At 43.1% G+C, this 19,339-nt stretch overlaps 1 protein-coding gene across 3 annotated transcripts in view; it reads left to right on the top strand.

Moving 5' to 3' along the window:
• Lrrc3b (leucine rich repeat containing 3B) overlaps positions 1–19,339 on the top strand; it is an 85,875-nt gene that overhangs the window by 63,931 nt on the left and 2,605 nt on the right. The window contains exon 1 of one of the 3 annotated variants that reach the window (XM_059274192.1): positions 13,511–13,725. The exons of 1 other annotated variant lie outside the window; for it this stretch is intronic. The gene's annotated coding sequence lies outside the window, so the exon portion shown is untranslated. Of the gene's footprint in view, positions 1–13,510; positions 13,821–19,339 lie in introns of those variants that run through there. One more of the 3 variants, XM_059274193.1, reaches the window with a different exon arrangement.

A 19,339-nucleotide genomic window follows, 5' to 3' on the forward strand; every position in this document is an offset into this window, starting at 1 on the left:
CAAATGAACAGCTGTCTGTCTGGATTCTAGAAAGCCGAGGGCAGGGTTTGCCACACAGGAAGTTTACTGGAAAGGACCCTGACAACTAACAGTTGGGATGGATGGGACTGGAGAGGGGGAAACAGTGGCTTTGATGCAGCCCCACGACAGACATAGCCCACCTCACAGCAGCTCAAGATTTAGACTAGCACCCATACAGGTTCTTGGAACTGACCCCAGGTCCTCTGCAAGGGAACTCTAGCTGGGCTGAGATGTCCAGGCCCGATTCCTTTTGATTGTCACTCACTGGCTGTGGCTGTTCCTGGAGGCTCTGTGGGTGTCTATCACAGAGACATGCTAAAGAAGCCAATGCCACGGAACTGTCCGCTTCTAGCCCTTCCTGTGTTGTCAAGCCCTCGTTACAGGGTGCTCACATACCCAACGGTACCCCATTGGGTACCATGACAGAGAAAGTAGGAGATTGTTGACCAATCTGCCTCTGCTCTAGTCAATAAGCCTAGAGTAAAGAAAGTAATTTATCTTCTCTAGGTTGTGCCCTCAGCACCCCACGTGTATCAGTGACAGTACAGTGGTTTAAAGTTTTGCTGTATTTTCTCCTATTTCCAACTCTGTAATGATTTAATGTGGCCTGTTTACTTCTGCCTTTGTGGTTCTTATTCTGGTCATTAGGGACCCTTCACTATCTTCTTGCGGCTGTGACAATCAGGGCTCTCTTTGCATTTCCATTTCCTGTGCTGTTGATGAGATCGTGTGCATCCAAACATGGGTTTGTTTAATAAGAGCTTGGCTGTTCTCTGTGACATGCTGCTCAGAGCATTACACCCCTTCCCTCTTTGAAGAAGCTTCACAGGGAGAGAGCTCCCCCTTCCTTCTTTCATCCCACAGATCATTTCCATACAGCCCACTCAAGATTGCCTGGCAGCACAGGGGACGGATGGGAATAATACAGAGAATTGTAACCACAGCGGCCCTGACTGCAGCCTCCTCCCTGTGTGCACTGGGAGCTGAGCAGCATACAAGTGGCTGAACTGACTCACTTGAATTTCATCACTCTTCCTTTCCTCTGCCTTCCCTCTGGGACTGGTGATAATGAGTGACAAAAATGACCAGGGACCACCAAGGAGACAGATTGGAAAGGGTGAGGTAATCCACAGTTGACATAGTTAAAAACTGGCCTTGACTCTGTCACCTCATGCAGCCTTAGCTCATCCATCCCTGGTTACTGAGCAGAGCAGCCACACAAGCAGATGGCTTTCCTGCAGCCTCCAGACAGATCCTTTGCAAATTCTTTCTTGCTTTGTTTTTGTAAAGATATCTCATTGAAGCTTTCACTGTGGCCATCTCAAATGAGACTCGGGTGTTGCTGACATCCCTGTAAAGATAACATGAATGCTCTAAGACTGGGAGACAAGATAGGATAATGGGGGTGAGTATGATCAACATATGTTGTATGTTTGCATGAAACTCACTATTGTGTATAATTAATATAGGCTAGTGAAGCATTTAAAATATTGCAAATAGTAATGAGGCGAATGTCCTCGTTAGCTTCAGCTGTATACTCAACATAGCCTAGAGGCATCTGAAAGTGTCTCAGTGGGGAAATTGCCTAGATCAGATTGACTTGTGTCTGTTTCTTTTAGTATTTGTCTTGATGGTTGCTATAGGAGGGTCGAGTACAATGTGGGTAGTGCCATTCCTAAGAGGTGTTTCTGGACCTTATATAAGAAAGCTAGCTGAGCATGAGCTTGAGAAGAAGCCAGAGAGTGCCAGAAGACAGCATTCCTCCATGGCTCTTGCTTCCTGATTCCTGCCTGAAGTTCCTGCCCTGACTCCTCTCAGTGACGGATTGTGACTTGGCAGTGTAAGCAAACAAACTCTTTCCTCCTCTGAAGTGTTTCGGTCACAGTGTTTGTCACAACAACAGGACAAAACCAGAACAGTGGACGCTTAAAACTAAGCCCATGTCCTCCAACCACCACAACATTTACCCTTTTCTGGCCAGCAAAGAATGATCCCCTGAAGAAGGGACCAGGCCCACATTTTAAATAGAAGACCACAGGAAGAATAAAGCTGCTCCTTTGGGCTGGGGGAAAGCTTAACCTGGGGAAGAATGACGTGCCAGCACTAGCAGAGGGCAATGGCTGTCCCCAGCTCATCCCCATAATCACGGCCTGGAGCACACTTTCCAGCCCCTGGGCAGCTCCAGCAACCGAGCTGCAAGTGTGGCGTCTGCTCCCACTTTAGTGCTAGTCTGTTGTGAACTGACTCTTCTACTTGGCGAGTGTCAGCTCTCCATGTGACCAGAGCTTCAGTTTTCCCATCACAGACAAATGCCAGGTATTTCAGTTTGCAGGAAAATGCTGGGCCTCGGGGCCCAGCATCTAAACATGGGAACGCTGTGTATGCAGTCACTCCATCTGCCCAGGGTCCGTGATGATGTCCTTCCCTCCAAACACACTGAAAGAGGAAGAGATCCCTTTAAAGGCCCATCTATCCTTGCCTTTCACTCCCTGTGAGTATGTTGCCTTCACATTTCAAATGTGTACTTCTGAAATTTGTGGGCAAGGCCTGTGCTACAGGATTGGAAACAGTGCTTTGGACACCGGAATCAGTCCTGACTGATTACAGAGTTAGGCTCTCTGTTTCTATTTTGAATCTAAGTTTGTGAGGAACAGCTCTCAGTAAGTGGCTTCATGTTCTTCCCTTCCTCACTTGTTTCCCTGTGGACTGCACACAGCTCAGAGGAGGCAAAGGCAGCCTTGGGTAGTGTCAAGACCAGCTCTTCCCATGAGCATTTTAGGTTCATGAGATCTTCTGCCCCATTATTGTCTACTAAATCCTTCATTGAACAGCTTGTCCTGAGCATGTGCTGTGCCGTCAGCCCCTGGCAGTCCTGGGGATGCCGACAGCTGTGGTATTCAGACGCTCTGCTGTCCGGACCATGCATGGATGTCTTGTTCTACTCTGTCCAAACTTCCCATCTGTGACACTAAGAATTGTTGAACTCAAGACAGTGAAAGGGAAAGAGGTGCTCAGTGAGCCATGCTCCTCAGCCCGTTGTTCATAAGTGAAGGAGTCTGGGACACCATGCCAGATGTGTTCTCCCGGTCCTCACAAGCTGTAACTCAGGGTAAAAATGAGATAGCTGGACCTGGCCAAACCCATGTGTGAGCTGACTGCATATAAAGATTGTCTCTGTAACATGGCATTGTCATTCTGCATCTTCATGTTGACTCAACTTCTGTGAGCCACCAACAGGTGAGGCAAAGGAAAAGCAAAGGAAACCACTGGAGAGGCAGAGGCCAGCAGAAGGCAGATGGCCTTTCCAGAACAAGACACTAAATTCCAACCGGCCCGATAGGAGCCTTCGTGAGGCTCCTGCCGCCTCCGTTTCCTGGTGCACTGGGCTCTCTGTTTTCATTTTGCACACAATTGTATGGGAAATGGCTCTCAATAGTAGCTCTCTGTCCATCCCTCCCTCCATCATTTTTGTGCAACTGTACCACAAGCAGTGAGACTTAGAACAAGGTGTCAGTACTGATGGTCTGCTTTCAGAGTTTATGCAAGCATTCAGAGGAGACAGGATGGGTTTTACTGCTGTGCCTTGCTTCCTTCTCCTGGGCTCTCAGCTTCCCCTGAATAGATTCCTGCCACCATTCCTTGCTCTCTCCCCCCTGGTCAGTTTACAGTAGAGTCCCTAGGAAAATGCAGAAGAGCTCTTTAGTTAGGTGTGAGCAAGGAGGCAGGGACCGTCTTCACTACTTCAGGAAGACAATTAAAGGACTTGGAAAGTTTGATTTGGTGTGTTGTTGACAAAGCCAAGTCCCCGGGTGGCTGTTAATTTTTCCGGGTGCTTCCCAGAGGAGAGTTGTACCAACTCAGGGCCATGTGTTTCCCAGTACAGCTTTGATGCACTGCACAGGACACAGAAGATAGCAATCTCAGATCAAATTTTCTTTTTTGATTTGAGGGGTTCTTTCTAGTGAATGATTACTTTCGGTTGGAAAATAGTATCTATATTTACCTGAGAAAATAGAGGTGCAGCATGGAAAGGACCCATACCCCTGACCTAAAAAAAATGACTGCTTCCTGGGCTCACTGCAATCATAGGTAAGCAGAGGTGGCCTGTCTCTGACCCTCGTGTCAGAACTGAAGGTCCACTGACAGCTCTGTGAATGCCCTGCCCAGGGCTATTAATCAGAGGGTTTATACTCTGTATTGTCTTTAAGGGGATCAGCTTATTTGAAAGTATAAATCACAAGATGGAACCTATAAGATCAACTTCGACCTCCCATGATCCTCCATGCAATCATGGAGAAGGTGGGGTTTTAAAATGCACTTGCAGGTGCTTCGCAAAATGAAAACCTGAATCTGAAATCAAAAGGCTATTACACGGATGTTGGCGATGGTTTTATGCCAGTTGATTCTGCAGGCAGATTGGAGGCTTTCAGTTCAACGTGATGAGCGGTGGCTCTGGGAAGGACAGCTGTCCAGCCAAATGGCCTGCTTTGAGTATGAGACGATCCTGGACTTTGCTGGCTTTCCTTTTTATACACCATTCATGTAATCGGCCTCCATGCCAGGCCTTCACTCACTTCCCTGCCTCTGCCCAAATATTTGAATCCCTGATTAAGAAGAACAGGTGGTGGATGGATAAGCTGAGAACTGTGACTTCCTTATTCATCCCTGATTGAGGTCAGGAACAGGCTTCAGTCTCTGTATCATTGGATGCTTCAGAGGGAATCATGTGAGGTCACAGCTCTGGATAAGGCTCACAGAAAGGAAATGACCCAAGTACAAATAAGAGAGTACTCCATGTGTTTCCAGGGTAGCGAGGACTCTGTTTAGTGGGAGATGGGATTTCATACCAGATGCCTGGTGGCAGTGAGGCCTGAATTGACAAATTGTTATTTATTGCACTTGTAGCATAGGACCACCAAGACATGATGTTAAATTCCCACTGGTTTTCTATAGCCTTTGCTTCCTTTGACATTTGTGTTTGCAGGGTGAGTCTGAGAGCTGGAGAGAAACATAGGCTCTGTTTCTAAGATCACATCGGAAACAAAAACAATTCAACAAAGGCACATAATTCAGATTCATTGTCCACAGACTAGATCCAGGTTCTGTTCAGGTGTCTTATCTAAATAATCTCACTTTATCCTTAAAGAACTCGGAAGCAGAAAGGGCTTCTGTGGCTCTCTGCTCACTCACAGGGGGACCAACACAATCACAGTGAAGGGACTGGTGTTTCCACAGCCTTACTCCAAATCTCTTCATCCAAGCCTGCACAAGGTGCATGTCTCCACATCACCCATTGTTCTAGACATCAGGGATTCATGAGCAAACAGTATTTCAATTTGTTATTCAAGTTTGACCTTCAGATTGCATGAATATCTTTCATCTATGTGTCAGGTTTTCTGGACTGCTCAGAGGTTACCATAACAACCCAGAATATTATTGACTGTGATGGTCAGCAAATAGAATTAAGTAATTTGTTTTCTAATGACAGTGGAATTGCTGATGTCCTTCAGCAGTGAGCAATGACAGCACTTGTGAATAAGGACTCCCTTACACTTCGTTAAGGAGCATACACTTATTAGTTGTTGACTGTAAACAAGTACCAGTCATGCATGTGATAAGGAACAAGTATATTAAGGTATTTAATTAGTAAGATGGTCATGTGTATTATTATCTACATAATAAATATCTGAAAGGCACTTGTCATCATTCACATGTGTGGGTAGCTTGGTTCTGGTCTCATTGGCTCACTCAGATGGGTCAGATAAAGATTAGGTAACTGCATCTGATGACCCAGGCTGGACTATCTTATATATATGAAGCTGAGAGAGCTCAGGCTTAAATACTTCAGGTGGAAGAGTTGGCTTCCACATAATGTGGCCTTCCATCATCCAGCAGGCTCCATGTAGTGTGCTAATGTATGTCTTGGCAGGGTCCTCAGGAGAAGAGCAAGAGTACAGAAACCCTTGCAGAGGGACTCAGAAATCATACCTATAACTCCGTCACTTCTCCCTGCTGCTGTAGCTAAAGCAAGTCTTTAGCCGGGTAGATTCAAGATTCTATCCCTGGGTAAGAAGAGACCTAAGATCACATTGCAAAGGGGAGTGGCTATTATAGTATGAGGAATAAGCATTAGAAATAAGTATTTCTAAAGACATTTTACAGGTAGAAATGCTGAGGTGAAATGTTAAATAGATCACCCTAAAAATCATGAAATGATTAACTAGCAAAGCACTCTAACTCATGAAAAATTAGCAGGTAGTTGGATAACAAAGTTAGACACTAAGCCATGTCTAAATCCAAGGCTCTTTTTCACTTTAAAATTTTTTGTCAACTGATTAGTTGGTTGAATAATGAATGATGATGAGTGCAAGCAAGCTCTCTGAGCTGTATCCACAGCTCTATTTTTACTTTTTAATTTGAGACAGTCTCTCCAAGTTATCCAGGCTGGCTTTGTCCTCATTCTGTAGCCTGGGGTGACCTTAAACTTGTGACCTTCCTGCCTCAGCATCCCTGAATAATTGAGATTACAGTCCTGAATTCATATATCCATCAGGCCCAGCCAATGCATTGTGGTCATTGTTTTATTTTGTTTGGATAGGGTCTTATGTAGCTCAGGTGCCTTCAAACTCAAAATGTCAGCAAGGATGACCTTGAACTTCTCTCATGCCCAAATGTTAGGATTGTAAATGTTCAACGAAAGTGGTGACCAAAGAAGAGGAAATAACAAAGTATACAATTCAAGCAGCAATAGCCCTTTCGTTCTCATTATTAGAGGCATGGATTGTGTTAATCAAGGGACTTTGCTTTAACTGAACAAAAATCCAGCCCTGAGCCATAGCTGCAGGTTATTGTTTTCTCTTCTCTGCTTGGGTAGGCCTTAGCTGGGCAGGTGTTTCTCACGGTAGTACTGCACAGATTGGTACTGATGAAGTGTGCAACTGGACCCATGCAAGCCCTTCACCTCACACTCCCCCAGAGCATGTTGGTGAAGTAAGGAGCATCACTAGCGGTAGTGAGGGAGTGTTGATGCCATTCAGTTCATTCCGAATTCAGAGTGTGGTACTATGTGAATACAATACTATGTGGGGAAAATCTGGGTTATAAGTTAGTATGGTGTTGATTCTCAGAAACTCTAACGGACTGATGCCCACTGTTATTCTCAAAACCAGCAGGATGACTATAGGATATTCATTTGGTGCAACTTGTAGACACCTGGAATCCTATAGAACCCTTTAAAAATGCAAAGTTGTTCTGATCTCTATCCAGATGTCCAGATATATCAGACCATAATGCACTGCTCCACTGGTGCCTGTAAGAATCAAATAGGGAATATACTCCTTATGGAGTAAGGTCTGAGATAGGAACATTGGCTTGCCCTGGGGCCTCAGCTGGAATGGGAACTGAGAGAGGAACCTGGATTTGTATAGATTCTGGCCTGTGCCATCTCCTCTGTACTTTTCAGAAAGTTTGAAATGTCCAGGGTGGCTAAATGGTAAGGATAACTATGTCTCCAATGCACATTTATCCTCTGTAGGTCCTAAATGAGAATAGGTTAGTAGTCAGGGTTGACAGGCCAATCCTTTTCTTTATTGTCTGGATTCTAATCATGCTTATGACAAATGTTTACAACATAAGTTAGCTGCCAGAGCCTTCTCCTGGAGGTCTTGTTAGTGTTTATTCATCCTTGGAAAGCTCTTGCCAGTGTGTGTGTGTGTGTGTGTGTGTGTGTGTGTGTGTGTGTGTGTGTGTACAGGTGTGTATGCATGTGGGGGCCTGAGGTCAACACTGGATGATTTCCTTCTAATCTCTCCTCACCTATGGCTTTCCAATGCAGCTAGACTGGGTAGCCAACCAGCGTCAGGGGCCCTTTTACCTCCATCTAGTGCTGGGATGACAACCATGCACTTCACACCTGATTTTCACTGGGCTTCAGGGCAGGAAGTTCTGTTCCTCACGCTTGCACAGCAAACACTTCACCTACTGAGTCCTCATCTCAATGCCAACAGGTTTCTTAAAATACAGTTTTGATAAGAGAATTAGCACTCTGGCCTCCTGATCTCCTCTTACACAGGAAGTGAATAGACTGGGGTGGTGTCCCCATCAGATTCCACAGCTATGATGGGCTAGACATAAAGGAAGTGACCCAGCCTCTTCAAGAGACTTCTTCCCCAGGGGCTAGCCCAGCTCTGCATGGTCCATTTTCTATGCTATCAGCACAGATGACAAACTGGACAAGTGTGACAAATCTCCCAATCTAAAGCCACCATCCATTGTGTTATTCAGTGGCTTTCCAATGATACGGATCATGAATAGAATGTTTCCATTTGATATCAGTTCAGTAGCAAAATATGGGAGACAGTACAAATATCTAACCAAAAGTTAATGTATTAATTTTATATATATATATATATATATATATATATATATATATATATATATATATATATATATATTGTATAAAGCCCCCCTTTGCTGGGGTTAACAAGTCATGGCCATTTAGGACTTTGAAAAATACAGATACACAAACTTGATTAGCTGGCAATTATAAAAAAAATTTACATGCCTGAAAGAATGAATTTGATTTGTTGAACAGAACAATTCCTAATGTAAAAGAAAATCTGTTTTACAATAAGACTTGTGAAATTTTGTGTTAACAATTCATACAAGTTTGTCTCCGCTGGTGCTTAGAAAGCCCGTGAGAAATCCACTGTGGTCTGCTTGAGTCCTGGCCTGGGATAAACATAGACCTGCAGAACTCTCTAGAATGTTGTCTCCTGGACTGCTCGTCTGGACCAGTTGTCCCATGCTAGCATCATTTCTAGTCAGATGTGAGGCCAACTTTGTAAAATCTTCTCTGTGGAGAAATGTTTGCTCTGCCTCATTTTCTGTCCCACCTTGCTTTCATTCTAATCTATAATGCCCAGCATCCTTAGTTAGTAACGTAGCTTTTCATGGTATAGAAAGTCTCTAACAGACTTTGATTTCTTCTCAATGCTTAACCAAAAGAGTTTTGTGAGTTATGTTTTCAATATTCTTTCCCAGGATTTTGTGAAGATCCTGATATTTGAACATGTTTATATCTTCTAATAACTGATCATCCTTCTATATATTGGAAAACAAATATTTTCCACTCTGACACTTTTACTTTCTTCATTTGGAAGCCTGGAAACTCGGAGCTAAAACATGTACTCAATTATAGCAGAAGTTCTTTACCCATGTGGAGAGCTGTTCAATAGAAGTGCCTTCAACTTCCATTCTCCTTCATTGTTGTATTAGGTCCCCGAGGCTTATGCAACAAGTTGTCACACATTTGACACCTAAACTAACATGCATCTATCCTTTTATGGTGGTTTCAGAGGCAGAAGACTGACATTGGCTTCAGTAGGCAAAAGTCAACTTGCTTCTCAGGTATGATGATGTGTGTTTGTAATCCCAGCTTTCAGGAGGCTAACATTGGGGATAGCAAGCTTGAGGACAGCCTGGATACATAGTGAAACCCAGTGTCCAGAACAAGAACAAAAAAACCATCCTAAGCAAGATTAAGAACTCTATGTACAGTCAAAATGCATGTCCTAACCTCTGTGTAACTTGTGCATGTAAGGGTTCTGGTGCTGTTTTTATCTTGTCAGCCTGTAAACCTGTACAAAACACCAACAAGCATTTTGAAAGCTCATTTACTCAAGTGAAAGTTGTTTAGTTCAAAATAAGCATGTCAAAATATTTGTATTAATTTAACACTTTGATCATTGGTTTCAAAGGCCACCAAGAGCATATTAAGGTAAGAATTTCTTTCTTGAGAAGCCCACACTCAGCCGAGAATGGGTACTATGGTGCTACTCTCCATGTCTTACATATCTCTTCCCTCCAATCTCTTAATGTTTATGTTTAAATCTATATAAAACATTTTCTTAATAAACTTCAAGTGTGTTTCCAAAGAAGACATCAACTTGCTAGACAGCCACACCCTTGCCAGAGACTGCAAGGGAGAATCCATTCTTTGTGTTTCCAGCTTCTAGTGGTGGCTGGATTTCTGACCTCATCACTTTATTCTCTAGCTCAGTAGTCAGAGAATCTTTTTTTCTCTGTTGAATCTCCCTTTGTTTCTTTCCTGCAGGGCTATCCGAATGCTTCACATCAATCCTCCATATAAAATATACACATTATTTCCCAGCAACCTCAGAATGGCTCTACTCAGATAATCAACTCAAAGTTCAGTATCTCATCTCAATAGTATCAGCTCAGAAGTCACAAACCTAGGCCGGGCAGTGGTGGTGCACGCCTTTAATCCCAGCACTCGGGAGGCAGAGCCAGGTGGATCTCTGTGAGTTCGAGGCCAGCCTGGTCTCCAAAGTGAGTTCCAGGAAAGGTGCAAAGCTACATAGAGAAACCCTGTCTCGAAAAAACCAAAAAAAAAAAAAAAAAAAAAAAAAGTTCCAAACCTCATCATAAATTGTCTCAGGTCAGACATGAGACATCTCTGAGTAAGAGCAGTTCTGAGGTTCTCGTTTCCATTTCTAAAATCAGGCATCTGGTGCCTTGTACACAGTAGGTGTCCACATACTGTTAGCTTCCAAGTATCCCCTCCTCCCTTTACTCATTGCATTCTGAATTTGCTTTACCATTCTATTTTTCTGCTACAGATTAATTTTTCACTATGGCCACTCAGATCTTCTTTATAGGCACAGCCCCCTGGGTCCTGTGTTGTAGACTTTGAAGAATATTTTTTTTACCTCCTTCTTATGACGTCATTGTTAAGTTCCTCCCCCTGGGCACCACCTTCCTTTCATCTCACTCTTCTGCATATGTGCCGAGGTCAAAAGGTCACTGTGATTCATTCCCTTACCTGCTTATTAAGGTGGTAGCTGTCACTCATGTGTAGCAGCAGGGGAAGTGGCCTGGCTTCTTATGCCATTTCCGGTATGGTTGGAAGAATCTAACTTCAGCTTTAAGGTTATGTGTCCAAGGGACATTCTAAATAGCGTGAGACACAGCCACTGAGATACAGCCTCCATTTTTTACTCAACACGAATCTACCCCCTGCCTATTTGGTGAGCATGTACCTACCATCCGCTTTTCTCCTCTTCAAGTCGGCCAGATGCCTAACATTTATAAGTCTGATGGCAGGTGACCATCACTACAGACAGTTTATCACATGACTGAAGCTGCTCTGTGTTTGGTTCCTGCTGTTTCAATACTTACCATGTCACATGGTATGGGAACCACTAATATCCCAAGTTCAGATAAGAAAAGCCAGATGATTGAGAGAAAGGGACCAACCCATAATAGCTGTGTTCACCAAGTAAAACTATGTCCATCCCTCATATGACAAACAGAGCAATGTGCACAAGTCCTGGGATTATACAGCACAATCACAAAGGATCTCTGCTTACTTCTCCCTGGGTTTCCATTTGGAAACTCAAAGGAACTGATGTCTAACTCTAGGATTGTTGAGACATGCCCACAGCACTGAGAGGACCTCTTCTTTTCTTGGGGTTCTTTTCTATATGTCTTAGTAGCTCCCTTACACTAGATTTTCATCTGAAAAAAAAAATCTTTCAGAGAAGTTGAAAAAAGATTTGTTACAATGACCTTTGTCAATCCTGGCATTCCCTTGCCTGTTGTGACAGCCTCTGCTCCCTGGGCCTCTCTACTCACGGACAAGTGCCGTTTGGTTTGCTGAACAGTTGTTTGTTCGGAAGACTCATTCCCAGTACTTCTGCATGGATCCTGAGAGGACGGACCATCTCTGTCCTACACACATCATCACGAAGCCCAGGAAATTTCAAGTTGGTGCAATAGCATCTAAAACTCAGTCTGCGATTAGGCTTCCCCAGCTCTTCAAGTAATATCAGCTTTTCAGCCCCCACCCCCCTTTTTAAGTTGGAAACCCGTTTTTTCCCGACGTCTTTGTGAAGTAGCTTTCCCTCCTGGAAGTTGTGTGTCCTGTCTTCCTGTTGTTGCCGTGGTTTCCTTTTATGTTGTCCTGTGTTAGTTTTCCTTCTGTAACCGTTCACTCTAGAGTGCCTCCAGTTCTGTATTAGTGTAATTCTTTCATCTCAACTGGATTCCGGTGGGAGTTTGTCCTGACATGAGTGAGGTGCAAACCATTTCCTTTATGTAGAAGAAAATAACTGAAATCATCCAATAAAATTATGTGTTTTTTTTTTTTTTGTCACAACTATTGAAATCTAAGACAGAGAATCCTCTTGACTAAATCTTCTGGAAACATCTTTCCCTTGAACATCCTGGAAACTCTGACAGCACTGAGGATGCTGTTGATGTTTTTGCTTTATTCTTTCTGTATTGGGTTGGTACTAAAGCATCTGAAGTGTGGGAGTAAGTGATGTGCTAGATTCCTGGACATGGCTCCTTGTGGAGCTGGGATTTGACCTTGGTTTGGGATCTCAATATCATGCTTCCCCTTCCAAGTCAGTGACTATTATCAATTTAATATAAAATAGATAGGGGTCAGGGTTAATAAGGATAAGGCATTTTAAAAAACGTAAAAGACACTCATCAACACAGAGCTACATCTGAATCCAGCATCAGTTAGGTCTCTGTAAAAGCGACCTTCAAGCAACCTGCACTCTGGTAAGACAGTGAAAGCTTAATTTATGGAGATTATATTTTAAAAGTTTCCAAAGCTCTCACTACTGTAGATATGTAAGCACATGCTGAGAAATAATAATAGGGGAGCAGAAAAAAGCCAAGGTGATGGTTCCCACTTAATCTCATAAACTTACTTTGTGCTGTATAATAATTATGGATATTAGTCAAGACATGGAAATATCTTTACCCTGTGCTCTGAACCCACAGCAGGAAAAAATTCTTGGCTAAAAAAAGTGTCCTGGACTCTTTATTTGTTTTTCTAGTGAATTCATGGACAAGAAGAACTTTGAAACCCTTCTGGGCAGTGTGACCATCAGAGCGTGTAGGGAGGAGGCAAGATGTTCAGAAGAGTCAGATTTTTCCTACTGTCTCAAGGGTTCACTTAGGACACACAAGATGTTTCCTAGTTAGGGTGTTATGTGATGTGATGAAACCATGACCAAAAGCAAATTGGGGAGGAAAAAGTTTATTTGACTTACACTTCCACATCTTAGTCCATTGTTGAAGGAAATCAAGACAGGAACTCAAACAGGGCAAGAACCTAGAAGCAGGAGCTGATGCAGAGGCCATGGTGGGGTGCTGCTTACTGGCTTGTTCAGTCTACTTTTTTATAGAACTCAGGACCACAATGGGCTAGGCCCTCCTTCATCAATCATTAGTTAAGAAAGTGCCCTACAACTGGATCTTATGTAATCATTTCCTCAACTGAGGCTCCTTTCTCTCTGATGACTCTAGCTTGTGTGAAGTTGACATAAAACCAACCAGCACAAGATATATTCTGTGAGGAAGGTTGTAGGCAGGGAAAAGCTGTACTACAGCTGACTGGAATAAGAACAGATGAGTCTCATGCCATTGTGATGTCAGAGTGGACTATGAGGGCCTCACAAGAGAAGTTGAGGGCATGTAGTCTCAATTTTACCAGACTCACTCAGAAGATTCAGAGAGTTGGTTTGGCATTAAAACTCAGCACTTACATTTACAGGTTCTCAGTATTGGAAATGAGAAGGCAAAGAGAGGCACAAATCAAGTTCACAGTGGATGGCAACTAGCCTGGGGAGCATCTCGAGTCCAGAATCTGTCCCAAAGAGATCGGAGGTTGGAGTTCTGTCTTGGGGGACATCTGGGGTCCAGGTTGTGTCCTGAAGACATACAGAGTCCAGATTCTTACCTGGGAACACCCAGGATACCAGGTTTTATCTGGGGGCCATCAAGGGTCTATCTTCTGTCCTAGAGGACATCTAAGATCCAGATTCTGTCTTGGGGGGAATCTAGGTTCCCAGTTCTTTCCTTCATGACTTCTGGAATCCAGGGTTCTGGCCTGAGTGGGTTGGAGATCTGAGTTCTGTGCTGATATGTCTGTAATCTAAGCTCTGTTGAAGCATGTCTGTTATTCTGAGTTCTGTCCTAAAAGTATTCTTCCCTCCTCTCTACCACCATCATTATTATGACACATAGCAGTTTATATTGAGACAAACTGTGTCTAGGCTGGCATTGCCCATTTTAGTGGAATTAGATGACCAGGAAATGGAGGAGCATGACTGAGAATTAGTCCAGTGTGCTTCGGTGTCATACTCCACCAAGGCTGAAATGCTAGACTCGAGGTTCTACTTCTGACACTGAGCAGATGCCCCACAAACAGGCTATAACCTATGCAAGTATCCATTTGGTCATCACACCAGGGGCACAGCTGCTCCTACAGAGTTGTGAGGACCTTTGTCCATCCCTGAGAAAATGTCATTCTACTTCTTCCCCGGCATTCCCTTAATCTCCATTCCTTTGCTTGTTCTCAGGCTCTGAATGAGAACACCATTCAGCCCCATAGTTTCGTGATTAGCATAAGGTAGTAGATAACCTTCCCATCATTTTAAGGGACAAACTTACTTTAAACCAAAGTACAAATTTATTCTAGAAGATTAATTATAACATTGAATCTTATGTTCAACTTTTCCCTGTAATCTTTTGTTTAAAAGAGGAAAGGGTAATGGTTTTCTCCTCTCTGTCCTACTCACTCCACTCCCATGTCAGGTGCAATATCAGTTGCCCTTGGAAGTACAAATAGAAGGAAGATTTATGGAAAACATAACACAGTCCCGTTTTATGGTTTCATGACTCTGGGACCATATGAATTCCAGCTGTCCATACATCTAAACCTAAGCATGGACATTCCTTGGTTAGGATTCAGGATTCTCCTTTATTTTCTTGTTGCTGGGGCACTTTCACCCTGGAAACTATATAGTTCTGTTTCACAGGACATCTTTGTCTTTGGTGACCATATCTGACCCATAGTAGCCAGTTTAACATCTCTGTTTACACATTAAGGAGCAGGGCCATTCAACCTCCAAATATCACCAAGACCACCTCCAAGTGACATATTGACCTGACTCAGATTCTAGATCACACTCCTCCACAAACCACCAACCCCCAAGGTCATGGGATAAACTACCCTTGGAGAAGATGATGACTGAGGTGCCTTTGGACCCTTTTCATCCTTCAAGTAGGTTAGAAGATGTTAGACTGCCATGACATGTGTCAGTCAAGCATCATATGGTAACTTTAAACCCTCACTCGGGAATTCTATATCCATTTTCCCAGAACCCTGGTCAAAATTTTAGTTACCAAACTGCTAGATGGGTGCATCTCTAAGCAAATGCCTGGCATGTAATAAATGTCAAATGGTAACTGTGTATGATGAAATGAGAACAGATCCAAGTTCATTTCAATAATTTTTTACTATTATGACTAATGTGACAATGGTAAGACACTGAATACTCTCTGTGATCATGTAATCTAGTAATTGTAATAGGTAAGTAGTTATTAGGCCAGAAAGTGATGAGAAGTGGCAGTTGGGATACTACAGAAGCAGAAACTGGGGTCTCAGGGAGCGCTGAGGCCCTTCATGGAATGATTAACCCCAGCTGGCATTATGGAGAGGCTCCAGGCTGGTTGCTGCAGGGTGTAGCTCACATTTTTATCTTTGCATTGATGTTTCAATCTGTCATCCTGAAATGTGATCTGCCCTAGTTCCCTGGGCTGCCACTGTCCAGCCCTTGCATGAGGAGAACAACCTGCTAACTAACTGCATTGGGTTAGTTTTCTAGTTATTCCATGGTACCTTTGTACTATTATTGTTTAAATGTTTACAGCAGTTTTGTGCCATGAGAATTTCAAACCACACAGTAGATAATATGCAGTCTTTCTTCTGGCAGGCTCTCAGTCCCACTGTCTGCTAAGAGTTAGCCATCACTAACTTCTCCGTTTGGAAATTGTCTGAGCCTATGGGAGCAGAGTGAATGCATATTTTCATTTGGATGTTTCCTCTTTTAAAAACATTGTACATGCATGTGATTCTACTGTAAGAACCTCCTTTACCAAGCTATTTTTAGGGTCATCCTTTGCTATCACTGCATCCGCGAAGCTTGTCTCTAAATTTAGGATGCTGATGTTTGTGGAAAGAGTTCACTGCTCTCTGCACTCAGAAGGGGCTGAGGATGTTTTGTTTCTCACGCTTGCTGACATTAGATGTCATTTCTATTTTTAAAAGAGACCATAGATGCCTCAACTAAGTTTGTTTTACTGGTAGTGATATTTTTTGGTTTATATGGCGTGTAATATATGTGTGTATATTATATTTTCTGTAAGTTAAAAATACACAAACACAAACCCTTTGTCTTATCATCTTCCCCTTGACTTGTGCGTGGTCTAACTTTCTGACACAGAGAAACTATGAATGTATATAATTATGTGATATTTCCCCCATTGATTTGACTTCTAGATTGTGCTTTTAGAGGCTTTCTTGCTTTGTGACTTTTACCTTTTAACCAAATCCCCCTGACTGGAAGCAGTGTTGTTCAAAACGCAGTAAGTAACGTCAGTTTCTTCTGTAACGGTTCGTGATGATTCTTAGGTTAGCCCCTCTCAACAATACTGCCTATCTCTTAATCACAAGAAAGAAATAGAAAACAAGATGGGGAGAAGCAGTCAGCTCTGAGGGAACTGTCTGCTAAGTAGACTTGGTTTTCTTCATTATGGAAAGGGTGTTTAATGGCTGTCACCCAACCCCAGCATTCATCTAGTAGCTCATAAGCTTATGTGGTTAGAAAATGTGAGCAAGGCTTGAGTCTTGGGATAAAATGATCCTCTTTTGGGCACAGGTCACAGCTAGACATCACATTTGGAAACATCATGGCTTTCTGATTGTCATGGGCAAAGGGATCAGTGAACAGAGATAATGGAGTCCAGTGAATTGGGGTGTGCAGAGGAGTTTTGAGCTAGGAAAGGTGCTTTTGAACTTGGTCTGTCCCATTAGTGAGTCCAGTTCTGTATCAGAGGGACAGCCGGTGACTAGTGAGTCCAGTTCCGTATCAAAGGGACAGCCAGTGACTAGTGAGTCCAGTTCTGTATCAGAACTGGGGGAGGGGTCCATGTTTCTATGCTCCTTTTAGCATTGTTCTTTGCAGGCAGTAACCAGTGAGAGAATCTCTCTCTCTCTCTCTCTCTCTCTCTCTCTCTCTCTCTCTCTCTCTCTCTCTCTCTCTCTCTCTCTCTCTCTTGGAGCCTCGTCTGCTCACTAGCTGTTGTCCATTTGTGTAGTAAATTAAGGCCCTGCCATGCTGCCAATCTCTTTGAACTAGTTAATCAGCGTCACCAGCTTTTCCATCCTCCCTCGTGAAAATGACCTCACTTTATTGAATATTTTGGCTGTGCTGTGTGTCTCCTCAACACTATGTCAATGTACTTGTTCTTGTGATATAGCAGAAGTTCACTTCTCACGGTTCTGGATAATAGGATATCCAAGATCGATCAAGGTCACAAAAGATTTTTATATACAGTGGAGGCTCATATCCTAGTTCAAAGATAGTACTCTCTGTGTGTCCTCACATAGTGCAGAGACAAAACTTTCTCTGGAAATGCTTATACAGGTACCGTGCTGCCCATGCGGGATCTATTCTTCCACAGATATGTTTGTGTTACCCTTGTATTTGTATTCAATTTCAACACATGAGTCATCAGAGTCCATAAATATTCAGCCCATAGCAGCTCTCCACATTCTGTGTCTCTTGTCATCATATTCCAGGTTGGGGTATAAACCAAGTCACAATAGCTGAGCCATCTAGTTAGTCTCAAAAGGCTTTATTCTTTCTTCATTTTTCAAATATCACAGTTAGAAAATTAGACACTTGTTTGGAGCCAACATCTCTGGAAGAAAAAGATGCTCTGTATTAGTTTTCTTAACAAGCATTCCATGCATGGATAGACCCTTGGGGACAAGGGGTCCCCTCTTAAGATGGACTGCACTCTTATGCTGAGACCTCAGTGTGATTCAGACCCATTTCTTATGTGACCACGACTATTGAAATGGTTATTCTAGAGAAACCATTGCCAAGTCTAGAGGAGTTTGATAACAAAAAGATCCATCCTTCCATCTCCTCAGGTGCCTGTTCTCAGTTTTTCCAAGGTTCACCACGTTAGCATATGAAACCAGTAGACATTTAATGAGTTGATTTTTAAGCCAAAGATAGTAACAGTTGTTGTGAGTAATAAAAAGCATAGATAAGCTTTTCACTATCACATCAATTCATTCACTGGCAGTATTTATATCTTACAGTGTGCCAGTCACTATGTAGATGGTGGGTACACATCCAAGAAGGGTGATAGATAGGAACTGTAGCTGATAAGTACTGAGCTCTCACTGCCTATATTACCTCATACAATTCTCAGATCAACTTCATAATTAAGTGCCTTTATAATATCAAATCAAAGACAAAGGAATGATAGAGAGATGGAATAATGTTAACAAGGACTAAAGCTGGACCACATAGTGCTTATGGACTATTTACTGTTGTTCCCACATGAGACAGACACAAGTCTGTACCCTAAAGGAATTCATACTCTGAACTAAGGAACACCTCTACTCACAGATCAATCAACTTAAAAAAAGTCTCAGGAGTGTGAAGGTCCCGAAGAGTTTTCCACCTTTCAGTCAGTCTGTGACTGATGGACACACTGAGTTGATGGACGTCTCTCGGTTGATGTGGACTTCCTCTATTTCCACCAACAAACCCTTTTGTCGTGTCCCCCATGTCCCCCTGTCATCGTCAGTCTGTACTTCTGCCCCTCTCTGTTTTGTCTGAACACCCCTCCGCTTTCCTGTTCCTTGGTATCTCTCCCACCTAGATGATTATTAGAGATTACCAAATGCTGCAGTGTAGCTTCAGAGAACACGGGAGGGAAGGACCCTGACCACAAATGAAGCACGGTGTTGACAGAGGGCTTGGTGCTTCTGGGGCTCCTTCCTTTATGTTTTCTGCTGTTTAATGGACTCAAGGAAAACAAAGACCCACTGGCTGCCCAGTGTGCTGGGCTCCTTCCTTCTTGCTTTCTGGCACTCCAGGCATGCAGAACTCCAAAAGCACATCCATGCCATTCTGTTGTTGTTAATCTAATTTTTCCATGATTAACAACCCAATTCATTATGTTTCCAGCTCACATTAATCATCCTTTCTGTGAGTTTGGTAACATTTGGAATTGTTTCCCTATGAATTTATCCATCTGGGATCTCGAGAAAAGATATGCTTGCACAAAGCTATTTGGTGTTCACTGCTGAGAGTGAAGGTATTTACTCTTCCCTGAATCCTGAAAGGATGGTTCTGAAGTCAACTGTGGTTCCTTCACCATTCGCGGCCCCTCAGTCGAGCTCCATAAGGTTCCC

The sequence above is a fragment of the Peromyscus eremicus genome, chromosome 9 (genome assembly GCF_949786415.1).
Source record: "Peromyscus eremicus chromosome 9, PerEre_H2_v1, whole genome shotgun sequence".
Taxonomy (NCBI): Eukaryota; Metazoa; Chordata; class Mammalia; order Rodentia; family Cricetidae; genus Peromyscus; species Peromyscus eremicus.